At 37.8% G+C, this 11,190-nt stretch overlaps 1 non-coding gene across 1 annotated transcript; it reads right to left on the reverse strand.

Annotated features, from left to right (window-relative positions):
- Window positions 1-1,508: 1,508 nt before the first annotated feature.
- On the reverse strand, window positions 1,509-10,571 carry LOC113666281 (uncharacterized). Its single transcript, XR_016179967.1, has 5 exons — window positions 4,410-10,571; window positions 4,229-4,298; window positions 3,725-3,979; window positions 3,386-3,463; window positions 1,509-3,010 (listed from the first exon to the last, which is right to left on the reverse strand). It is a non-coding gene; the product is annotated as an uncharacterized LOC113666281 (transcript).
- Between the last annotated feature and the right edge of the window lie 619 nt (window positions 10,572-11,190).

An 11,190-nucleotide genomic window follows, 5' to 3' on the forward strand; every position in this document is an offset into this window, starting at 1 on the left:
CGTGGTGATGACTCGGATTTATATTATTTCCGTGACATTTGTCCAGATGGATATGTTTTCCACCATGTCCTTCGATTACATACTACTGGTGACGGGGTTGGCATTGTTCTCAAGAATAATATCAAGGCCAAAATTCAAGCACATGAATCCCATTACTCTTTCGAACATCTTGAGCTGGAACTCAGGGCTACGAAGTATTTTGTCTGCTTAATTGTCTTGTACTATCCTCCTTCATCTGATGTGCCACTGTTTTTTGATGAGTTTGCTAGCTATCTTGCCCATATAGTAACGGCATCAGGCTATTTGCTGATTGTTGGTGACTTCAACCTTCATGTTGATTCTCAAAATAATGCTGGTCGGCGATTTACTGGCCTTCTTCATTCATTTAACCTTCGCCAGCACGTAAATGATTCTACGCATAAGAATAGCCATACTCTTGACCTCATTATCACTAGAGAGGAACAATCTTTCATCAAGAATCTCTGGTCTTTGATCCTGCACTTTCTGATCATTTTACGATCCGGTGTAATCTGGATTTTTGTAAACATATTGCTCAAGATCAAATGTTATCTTTTCGACGTTTAAGTGTTATTGACATGTATAAGTTCTCCGCTGACCTGGAAGAATCCGCGCTAATTAGATCACCTCTAAATGATGACCTTTCATTAGTTATTGATCAATTCAACTCCACTCTGCAATCTATGATCGACAATCATGCCCCAATCATTCGTAGGTCTGGTACTCTTCGCCCTTATGCGCCATGGTTTACAGACGAAATTAAAGTTGCAAAGAGCAAGAGAAGAAAACTGGAAAGACGATGGCGCACGCAGAACACCGAAGCTAATCATCTACTATACACCGATTAAAAAGTTTTTGTCAGTTAGTAGTACTAAGGCGTTAGTACACGCCTTCGTCACATGCAGATAAGGCAACTGTAATTCTCTGTTATACGGTCTTCCGAAACATTTAGTTCATAGATTGCAATTAGCCCAGAGTTGTGCTCTGGCTGATCTTATGTGGTCGCAAGCATGATCACGTTACTCCTATACTGAGGGAACTGCACTGGCTCCCCGTGGAGCAGAGGATTATTCGTAAAATCTATTTTTTTACTTTTAAAGCTTGAAATAATTTATGCCCAAGTTATATCAGTGACTTCTTAGAAACTTATAAGCCTACTAGGTCTTTACGATCATCGAGTAGGAACTTGTTAGTGATTCCTCGCGCTAGGTTGAAATCTTATGGCGATCGCGGCTCTTCTGTCTCTGCACCTAAGCTGTGGAATGACATTCCTGAAACCATAAAATGTTGTGTAGATCTCAACGCTTTTAAGCGTAATCTTAAAACTTATCTTTTTAAGCGTTATTTTTATGAATGATTACGTTTGATTATTTTTATTTTTTACTTTGATTGTGAAGTGCCTTAGAGCTTTTGGATAGGGCGCTATATAAAATTGTCATTTATTTATTTATATTTATTTATTTGATAATTTTTTCATTCCATCACATGACAAGCTAAAACACACAATTTTATTTTGACTTTACTTTGGCATACAAAGCATACACATATAGGTCAAGCGAAAGATAAAATGTGCTGTTACAGCAGTTACACTAAAAACTAATTCATGCACAACCGATGATCGAATATATTTCAGTGTGCATTACTTACTACAACAAATCATTGTTTTTTCAATAGTGTACTTCACTCTCAAGACGTCTTTCTCTATCTAAAGGTATAGATGGATAACTGCAATCTGAAAGGTTAATCTAATGTTCAACTGAGTTTTTTTCTTTCTGAAACAAAAACCTTCTTATTCTTTTATCAAACCAAAAAGGGAATTTCAGAGTGTACATATGTTACTAACTACGAGATCATCACTTTCTAGCAGTGTATTTGTCAACAAAATATGAAAACTGGATACCAATACAGAGATGTTGCATGCACAAGTAAACCTTGTCACTTCATTCGAGCTCCGCGGTTAAAGAAATTTCGTCACTGCTGAATAGGAAGGAAGCTCTTGATGCTTACGACTAGATTTCAAACGTCTTGCATGCTATTTATTTGAGCTATTTAGCGGAGGATCCCATCCCTTCCCTGCGCTGTAAATCCCTGCTATTATGTTGTAATAATATTCTGATAAAATGAACATTTGTTGTTACTGTCCCTTTAATCACTTGCATGCACAAAAAGCTCAGAAAGATAAAAATTAGCACCAAGACCATGGCCATGAAGACATAAAAGTAATGCAAAACTTTATTATTTCAGCATGTCCTCACCATGTTAAAATTGTTTTTCGCTAGAAATGAGAAATTAGATTCACTGGTGCTTTTAAAAAATTTCATTTAACTGGCCAGAAAACACGGAAAATATACTTGAATTAAAGGCCACGAATCTAATATATTGAAGATTGTCACATGCTATTTACCAGGCCCTATCCGAGGCTATACCTCTGTTAGTGGAGATAAGTCAACCTCGGTCCTTTTTCCGTAGTTCCTCCGTTTCAAATGCAACAACTACTCCAAATTAATTCATAATGGCTTTATGTCTATGATATACCTACTCGCAAGGACAACGAAGATATAAATTCAAAGAAAATCTACATTTAAAGTTTTTTTTCGTACTTTACAAACATGCAATTATGAGCAACTATAAATCTGCTCAAATGATGCTGTCGCACCTCAACGCATTATTATCGACTCCAAGCTCAAGAACTGTATTTTCCCTTAGATCTCTCGCAAATAAGTCTTCGGCCGCTACCTTGCTTCTTGCTACTGGTTCTTGCTGTATCAGTCGCCTTCTTCTGGTATTCATATTCTAATTTACATTAGATCTGCGATAGCTGGTAGCTCGCAGTCGACTAATGTGTCATAGATTTCTCCGACACTCAGGTGGCGATGCTTTCCCACAGCGCTAAGGACAACGTCAGAAGGATTCGTAACTCTCTTGTCTAGAAAGCGAATCTGGATTTGGGATAAACCCAGCCTTTCTGCCAACAGTTTCCACTCGTCTCCACCTACGTAGAAAAACATATTATGCTCTTTTATAAACTGTGTTACAATTGAAAAACAGAACTTTGACCTGTAGACCGTATAGTTGAATGACTTAAATTGCTCACATTTTCTTGGCGCCCGATATCCTCCAAATTTCGTCTAAATTATTGTCAGCTCATCCTTCTGGAAAGGGTTTTGACGAAAGCGGACGAACTTTAGCTAACTGTAAAATAATCTAGCCATAATTTAATCTGAAAACGCATCTGCAGAATCGAATCTTGCCCGAGTTTTTTCGAGAGTCCTTTTCAGAGACGAGAGACAACAACCTATGAATTCAATCAAAGATTAAAACAAGTTTATGAATAAATTGGTGTGCGGACGCCAACCTTATTCCTTACCCGAGAGGCTGAACGTTAACTCCTCGTATTGTTTATATGGCATGCAACCAACTGACATATCCTCATTCAACAACGGTCCTGTAGAGACAAACAAACAGAAAAAGAAGATAAATATAGCTAAATTTATTTTAGAATACTTAAAACAAAGACAAAAAATATACATATTAAAGCAGATCAAGAGGGCATTAACAGCAAATACAACTTCACAATAAAATCAAGCTCACGTCGACATTAATTTAATGGTGCATAGAGAGGACGCTTATGTGAGAACTTCTTTATATCTTAGAAACCTATCCCCTCTCCCCAGTGTGCAAAAAAATTTCATCTTCTCAAACTCACCAGTAGTACCAGCAGGTGTAATATCTCGTAAGTGTCTCACCAAATCATCCCGTTTCTCAGATTTAGCTCTCAGGGCGAGGTCACGAATCATACTTTTCGTCTCAGGCTCTGGAATAGCCATAGATGTTGCTTTCAACTGCAGAGCTTCTTGAAACTGAATCACAATATCCTTAACATCACTTCCTGAGTTGAGTGGAATGGACTGGATGGAGGTTTTGATACTATCGGGCAGCGAAAAATCTTTCCGTTTCTTTCCTTGAAAAGGATTTAGAACGAATTAAAATAACGAAAAACGAAATTAAATGAAATAAGAGAAAGTTTAGTAGACGGAATATATTTTGCTGACACCCAAATATTTTGAGTTGGTTAAAAGTCTGTTCCAGGAGAAACAATGGTATTAATCAAATTGCTCCTAAAATTATACGAGAAGAGATCTTGTTGGCTCTTTCTTTAGGTACGACATTGTTATCATGATATAATGACATGAAAGATAGCTACCTTTACCTTCTATGGAAAATATGCCTTTCGCAGCGAGAGAACCTCCATGACTTGTTGTGCGAAGAGCTTGCAACTGCTAAGAAAACAAATTAAATCCACTTTTAAACCAGTTTATAAAAATATCATTGAACTTAAAAAGTATTAGCGTCTCATCAACCTAAGGAAGAGGATGGGACTGGCAACGTACCTGATTCGTGGATATTCCAGCATCCTCCCCTTCTTCTCCGCCTGAGAACCAGCATTCAAACTGCTTGACCCGAATCCTGCGATTCCCAAGAAGGCTGCGTCCTTGTCTGTTACAATGTTGACGCTGTCTCAAATCAGATTCTGACAAGAAGTGTAGACACTCACATCCACGCACGTCATGATCGCGGCATTTTACCGACCCTGGTCGAGAACAGACTGGGCAGCAGACACACATATCATACTTCACGTTGTTGAGCCAGTGAAACTCTTTCCGCATGCATTCGAGTATAAACCGCAATTTCCAGTGAACAGCACGGGATATATCGGCTCTTTTCTCGTCATTGTCTCCGCTGTAAACGGCGACTTCAATGGCCGTGGAATGGCACCAAAAAATAACGGAGATACCTTGGTCTGGAAGAATGTGAAACATGGCAAAATTATGAAACAACTCTGGGCTCACTTTGCTCTTCCATTCTTCACCACACCACTGGAGGAAGTGAAGGATAAGTCGGGAGAATAGACCAGGAGGCACTCGACCTGATGCAAATGTTACAAAAAGAGATGGAACGTTTACAGAGTCGAGAAGCTGTAGGACGTCATATGTTGGGGGTGACATCAACATTGACGGTACAAGGTACTGATTGCTATCTTTAGATGACAGCCAGGGGCAAATCAAGCTTAATCTCTCCATGATGGCAATGAGGCTCTTGTGACTTTCTTGGTTGTCGAGCAAGTCTCTCCAAGCATGGTCAATGAGCTTTTCATCCAAGATTCCGGTTTCTTCAAGTTGGATCCACAGGTCTTTGACCGGATGCTCCGTGTGTTTAAAACGCCTTACAGTGATTACGTTTTTGAGGACATCAACAAGCCACTGAGGATCTAATATCACCATCCTTTCCAACTCTGGAGAGCCACTAAAATGAATCACGATTCTCTGATCATGCAAAAAGTTCAACAAAGTGGAAAACTCGTCATCTTCTTGGATTTCACAGTCTTCAAATGCAATCCTCTTGGCTTCTTCAAGTGTTATCCACTTATCATGCTTTTTGCGAAGCTTGTTTTCATACCTCAACCACTTCACCGGAATTTCTTCTTTCGTCAGTTGCAGTTCCTTTGCGACAGCAAGTACCTCCTCTCTCAGTCGCTTAACTTCAATACATTCTTCTTCACTCCCAGACTTTGTATTATCAACGACGAAAACATCTTTGTACAGATGTTCCTTGTACGTCTTGGTTTGCAAAAAGCCATACATTGTTAGAGCAAGGTCTCTGGCGTTAGATCCACCAAACGGCACGTCAGCATGGGTGCATACCAGGAATACTGGGGGAAGCCTCCGTGGCACAACATTTGGAGCGGTCTCTTGAGAGCTTAGAACATCTGGACTTACCAAGGAATAAATTGATGACATCCAAAAGTCCAGATAATCAAGATTTGTTTTACTGCATTCAATGTCCACTTTGTCCCCGAAAAGTCCTGTTTTGACAGGCGGGATGGCATTCTCGTCTGGATCACGACTCAAGTCAGACACCAATATGTAGATAGCTTTCTCCGTAAGGAAAATTGGATGGGTTTCGTAGTACACTGACTGTCCACCAAAATCCCACAGAACTGAGTAGATGTTATCTTCGTGGTTTGTATTTTCCTCCTCTTCAAGCATTTTTTCAACCAGCCTGGCTACTTCCTCGGGCAATTTTCGGTGTAAAGATTCGATATTTCTTGAGGGCTTAATTGAGCCATAACGAGAAATGGTTGTACTTGATCCATCCGGAGGCTGTGATTCGGACTCTGAATCTGACTTTGAGTCAGAATCTGAATTTTGCCGAAACCCCGCTAAAATTTCCCTTTGTTTCCTTAAAAATTCACTCATCACTTTCGCTGCTGCAAGGTGTTCAAACTGATCTTCTGGTTCAAATTCTACTTCTTCCTTCACTTTTCCGCTCTTCCAAATCTCTCTGTTGATACTTTAAAGTACAAAGAGTCAGTGTCTATTCCGACTGTGCTATCCTCTTTTTCATTGAAATCTTCTCCTTTTAAGGACTTTTTGAGACTAGTTTTTCCTGTCCGCTCCTGTCCGATCAACATTATTGGTATTCTCTTGATGCAGGCCTTTCCCCCCGTTAAGGCTTTGTTATATGCCTGAACAGCTTCAGGACCTCGAGCATAAATTTCCGAAGGGACTGAAGATATAATTTTAAAATCATGCGTTAGCGGGTATAATAACCTGTGGCTGTTTCATGCAAGTTAAAGAGGGGTAGGTGGTCTTTAAAATATAATGCCACTCTCTCTTCTGGTGTTGTTAGCTCTCAGTCTTCAGAGAGTCATGTAATGAGATATTTCATTACTTGGAAATATTCAAAAATGGTTATTAGTGCAACATAGTGATACATATGAGTTAATGACCAAGCGTTCACTTCATATTGACTACGGGCGCTACCAGTATGTAATTACTTTTAAGTCAGATTCTGCTGAAGTTAAGATACGACCTGATTTTGCTAAAAATACTTTTCAAATAATGATACTATTCAATTTCTACGGTAAAGAGTACGGCACACGGTATCTGGATGATATGTACACGATTCGGGGTATACGTTTGTAGTTACGTCGAGTAGTCCTTTACAAAAGCTAACCATTTTTTTTTTTCAAAGATGTTGGCGAGGAGTGATATTTCTTTTAGGGATATTGCTCATAAGAGAACCTTCTTTTAAAGCCATGTAATTTTCATTTGCTTGAAACTTTTGTTGATAAAAAAAAAGAATTACATCCAGACATGCTCGCTAAAATGAAGAAAATCAGATTTTTTCTACATCTTTAGCGACTGGAATATTATAATTAACTAGCTGCGCACTTAATACGTTCAATTTACAGAATCGGTGAATGTTTAGAGAGTGTAGAAAAAAAAGATTTCTTCGCATTACCTTACAGCAAAAACGACGAAAACTGTATCAATAGAAATAATCGATTAGTGTAACTACATCCACGCTCAGGACTAATTGAATGGAGCAGAGTAAAGGACCTCGCGCATAGATCTCCAAAGGGACTGAAGATGTGATTCTAAGATCATGCGTTACGGTTGAAAGAAATTTGTTTATGTTTAAATTCCTATACGACCAACGTTTAAAATCTGTCAATTTTTAGGCCTAACGACTAAATTTTTGCCGTCTTACGGCTAACATCAGCTGCCATCATACAATTAAAAATTGGTTTACATCTAAGTCAGATTCCGCTAAAGTTAAGAAACGACTTGATTACATTAACAATACTCTTTAATCCGTCTCAGAATTATTTCCCGTGACTGTTATCGGGTAAGATTTGATCGTAAATAGCTGGTTGGATCACAGAGATATCAGGAAAAGGTTATTAGTTAAGTTCTGTCTGTGGAGGGTATTGCAGAGATGTACACCTTGCAGCCGGGGAACAATTCAACTTTTTCCCAAAGCATTAGGCTGTATTATTCCAATTCGATGCTTAAATCAGTTTAAGTCGATAGAATGTGCTATGATAAAATAAAGAAAATGAAACCCAATGTATTATTGAATATTTGTCCAATGTGTTCTGTCACGCGCTGCGTTACCAGTGCTTATCTGGCATGCTGAGAATATTTTTAGGGTGTGTGGTGTCATGTGCTAGCGGTGTATATACCTTGTTTCTTAACCTCTACTAAGGAACGAGACTAATGAATAATGAAACACTGTCAAAATAAAAGTTACTAAGATTCATTACCATAGATAACAAATAAATTACCTTTTTTCTTCAAGAGCTCCTCTAAAATGAAAACAAAATGACAAATTATGATAGGATTTGCAAAGTCATTTCAAACCCGTAATGAAATTATATAGAGAACCTATAGATCTGGCGGCTGAAGAGTGCATCGTTTTTCCAAGCATTGACCCCCGCGAGGTGTTGTTATAATGAAACGCTAATTTGCTAAGAAAACAAAAGTATTCTCTTAGCTCCAAGTGTGTATTCTACACATAAATAAAAGTTAATAGAAACAAACACAAGGGTTACTAATCGCAGAAATGTCTGATAAAGCAGCTGCTTATCTTCGCTGAAAACAAAAAAGTTTTACAGTTAATGGAAATCACACAGCGAAACAGCGATTTATCTAAATAATAATTTAAAGGCCTTAAAAACCAGGCAAGTGGACGATTAGGTCGAGGCCTTGAGTAACTGTATTTCTTATTCCAAGCTTTCGCCGATCTACGGTATCGTCAGGGAATGTAAGAAAAATAAAAAAAATTCTTTACATTCCTGAACGATGACGAAGATCTGCAAAAGCATGGAATTAAAAGAGAGATACAATAGCTCAATGCTAATTCTACATTTACACTGAGATGCCTAAATCAGTTTAACACAGTAGAATGTACTCTAGGAAAATGAGGTAAAAAAAATATGAAGTTCATAACTGAATATATTTGCGTTCATCAAGCTTACATAAATATCCAAAGTGTAGTGCAAAGAGTAAATATCAAAACTGTTAAAATAAGTTTACTAAGATTCATTATCACAGATAACTAATAAATTACCTTTCCATTTCTTGAACTCCTCTAAAATGAAAACAAAATGACGAATTACGAGAAGGTTTGCAAAGTCATCTCAATCCCTTACTGATATGATCCATAGAATCTACACATCTGACAGCTGTAGAATGTATCATCTTTTTCTAGGCATCAGCCCCGCCCCCGAGATGTTGTCATGATAAAACACTACTTTATCTTCAAAAATATTCTCTAAAAACTAAGTGTGTATTATTTACGTAAATAAAAGTTAACATTGTATTGTCAGAAGATTTCGGGTTCTTCAAATACCCACGGAAGAATGTACGGTACTCAGTATCTGGATGATATGCACATGATTTGGGGTATACGTATATAGTAGATCGAGTAGTCCTTAGCAAAGCTGATCAATTTCTTCTAAATAAACAACAGCCAGAAGCGGTATTTCTCTTCGGGATATTGCTCATAAGAGACCCTTCTTTTAAAGCCATATACTTTCCACGTGTTTGAAAATTTTCTGTTGAGAACATAAGATGTAAACATCGCCAAAATGTGCAAAATCAGATTTTTTAGCTTTCTTTGTAAATAAGCTCTTTGAAAAATAGAGGAAATTTCTACATATTTAGCGCATAGAATGTTGTAACCAACTAGGCACTTATTTATTTTCAGTTACAGAATCAATGAGAATCGGAAAAGGGCTAGCCTGCTAACATCTTGACTTGGCGAACGGGACTTAGAGCGCGATGCTCGACGAGTTCGGAAAAGTATCTGACATGTTTCTTAGCCGAGACGAAACGCCGCGTCATACCAGCCACGAATTTTTGACAGTCGCGTTCAATGCAAAAAAATTTCCCTTTGCTCTCCGAAATTAAAGAAAAATCAGGAACTAACAAGCATTTTGTGTTGGTTCTGTTGTTTCCGAAGTTGCCAACTGTAAGCTCTGAGGCAAACCGATTTTCCCCGCATTTACTTCACGGCCCATTAGCAGAAATATTTTTCTCACTTCTCTGACGAATTTATAGACCCTATTTGTCGGAGCTAGAGATCGGAACTAGATTAAACGCTGCTAACCTAGCTCCGTCTAGCCAACCAGATGGTTACAAATTCAGCAACCGTGCTCTTGTTTTTATTTACTGGATACCTAGGCTCTATCTTAAGAAACACACATATCTACCTGACGGTGTAGTTTATATTGTGAATTTTGAAACACTGCTAGAAGAAAATTACTAAACCGATGGTAGACAGCTTATTTAGGTTAGGTATGCAAAATCATATCACTTCTAAACCGATATCGCTGAAAATACTCATGCAGAGGAAAACCTGGGTTTTCACATGATATGTAGGTTTAGAGTAAGGCACCACGAACCCTTTGTAAAAGAACGAGCATTAATGGCGGCGAGTTTGTTTTTTCCCGGAGAAATAACAGGGAGAATGCAATAAAAAATAATATTTTTTTAAGCGAAAACGAAATATCTACCGATACTGAACTGCATCATTTCAATAATTTATTAAATGCATAAATCTACGAGCCTACAAAACCCCTCAAGGGCAAATTTTGTATTTGAACTGAGTTTGATGTTGTTGCTCTCTTATTCAAGTAGCTTCTTCACAAAATTTCTTTAACCTCTGAAAGCTCAATCTTTATAACCAGCGTTGCAATTTTCGTTGCATATTTAAATTTGGCGGCTTCCGGGAACAAAAAATATAAGGCATATAACCGTCTTCGTGTTAACAGTCCCTAAGGCAACCAAGTAAAAACCAGTCTGACCACCCTGTCATATACAATAAATGAATATATTCGCTCCATTTAAAAAAATACACGTATCCACTGTGTAGTGTAAACATGAATATTGGCAGACAGTAAGAGAAAAGTTACTAAACCAATATTGAACAATTTACCTCTCCTGAACTCTAAAATGAAAACAGAATAAATGAACCAGGATATGTATGCAATATCATATGATAAAGCTAGAAATACCCATGCAAATACGTACTTTTTTAGAAGAAGGTACCGTAGCCCTTTTATAAAAGGGCGAGCATTGATAACATTCGTTTGCTTTTTTTTTCAGAGAAATAACATTAAGGGCGCGATGAATAATACTTCCTTTAAGCAAACCGAAATCCTTTCTGAAATTGAACTCTTTAGCTTTCAAAATTCTTTGTAATGTATAAATCTTTGAGTGTTAGAAACCCACAAGAGCGAATGAAGGACGGAGATTTTGTACTTAAACTGAGTTTGATATTGTTTAATGTTATTGTTGCTAGCAAAAGCAACAACAACAGCGC

This window comes from Pocillopora damicornis, chromosome 9, assembly GCF_964200805.1.
Source record: "Pocillopora damicornis chromosome 9, jaPocDami1.2, whole genome shotgun sequence".
Lineage (NCBI taxonomy): Eukaryota > Metazoa > Cnidaria > Anthozoa > Scleractinia > Pocilloporidae > Pocillopora > Pocillopora damicornis.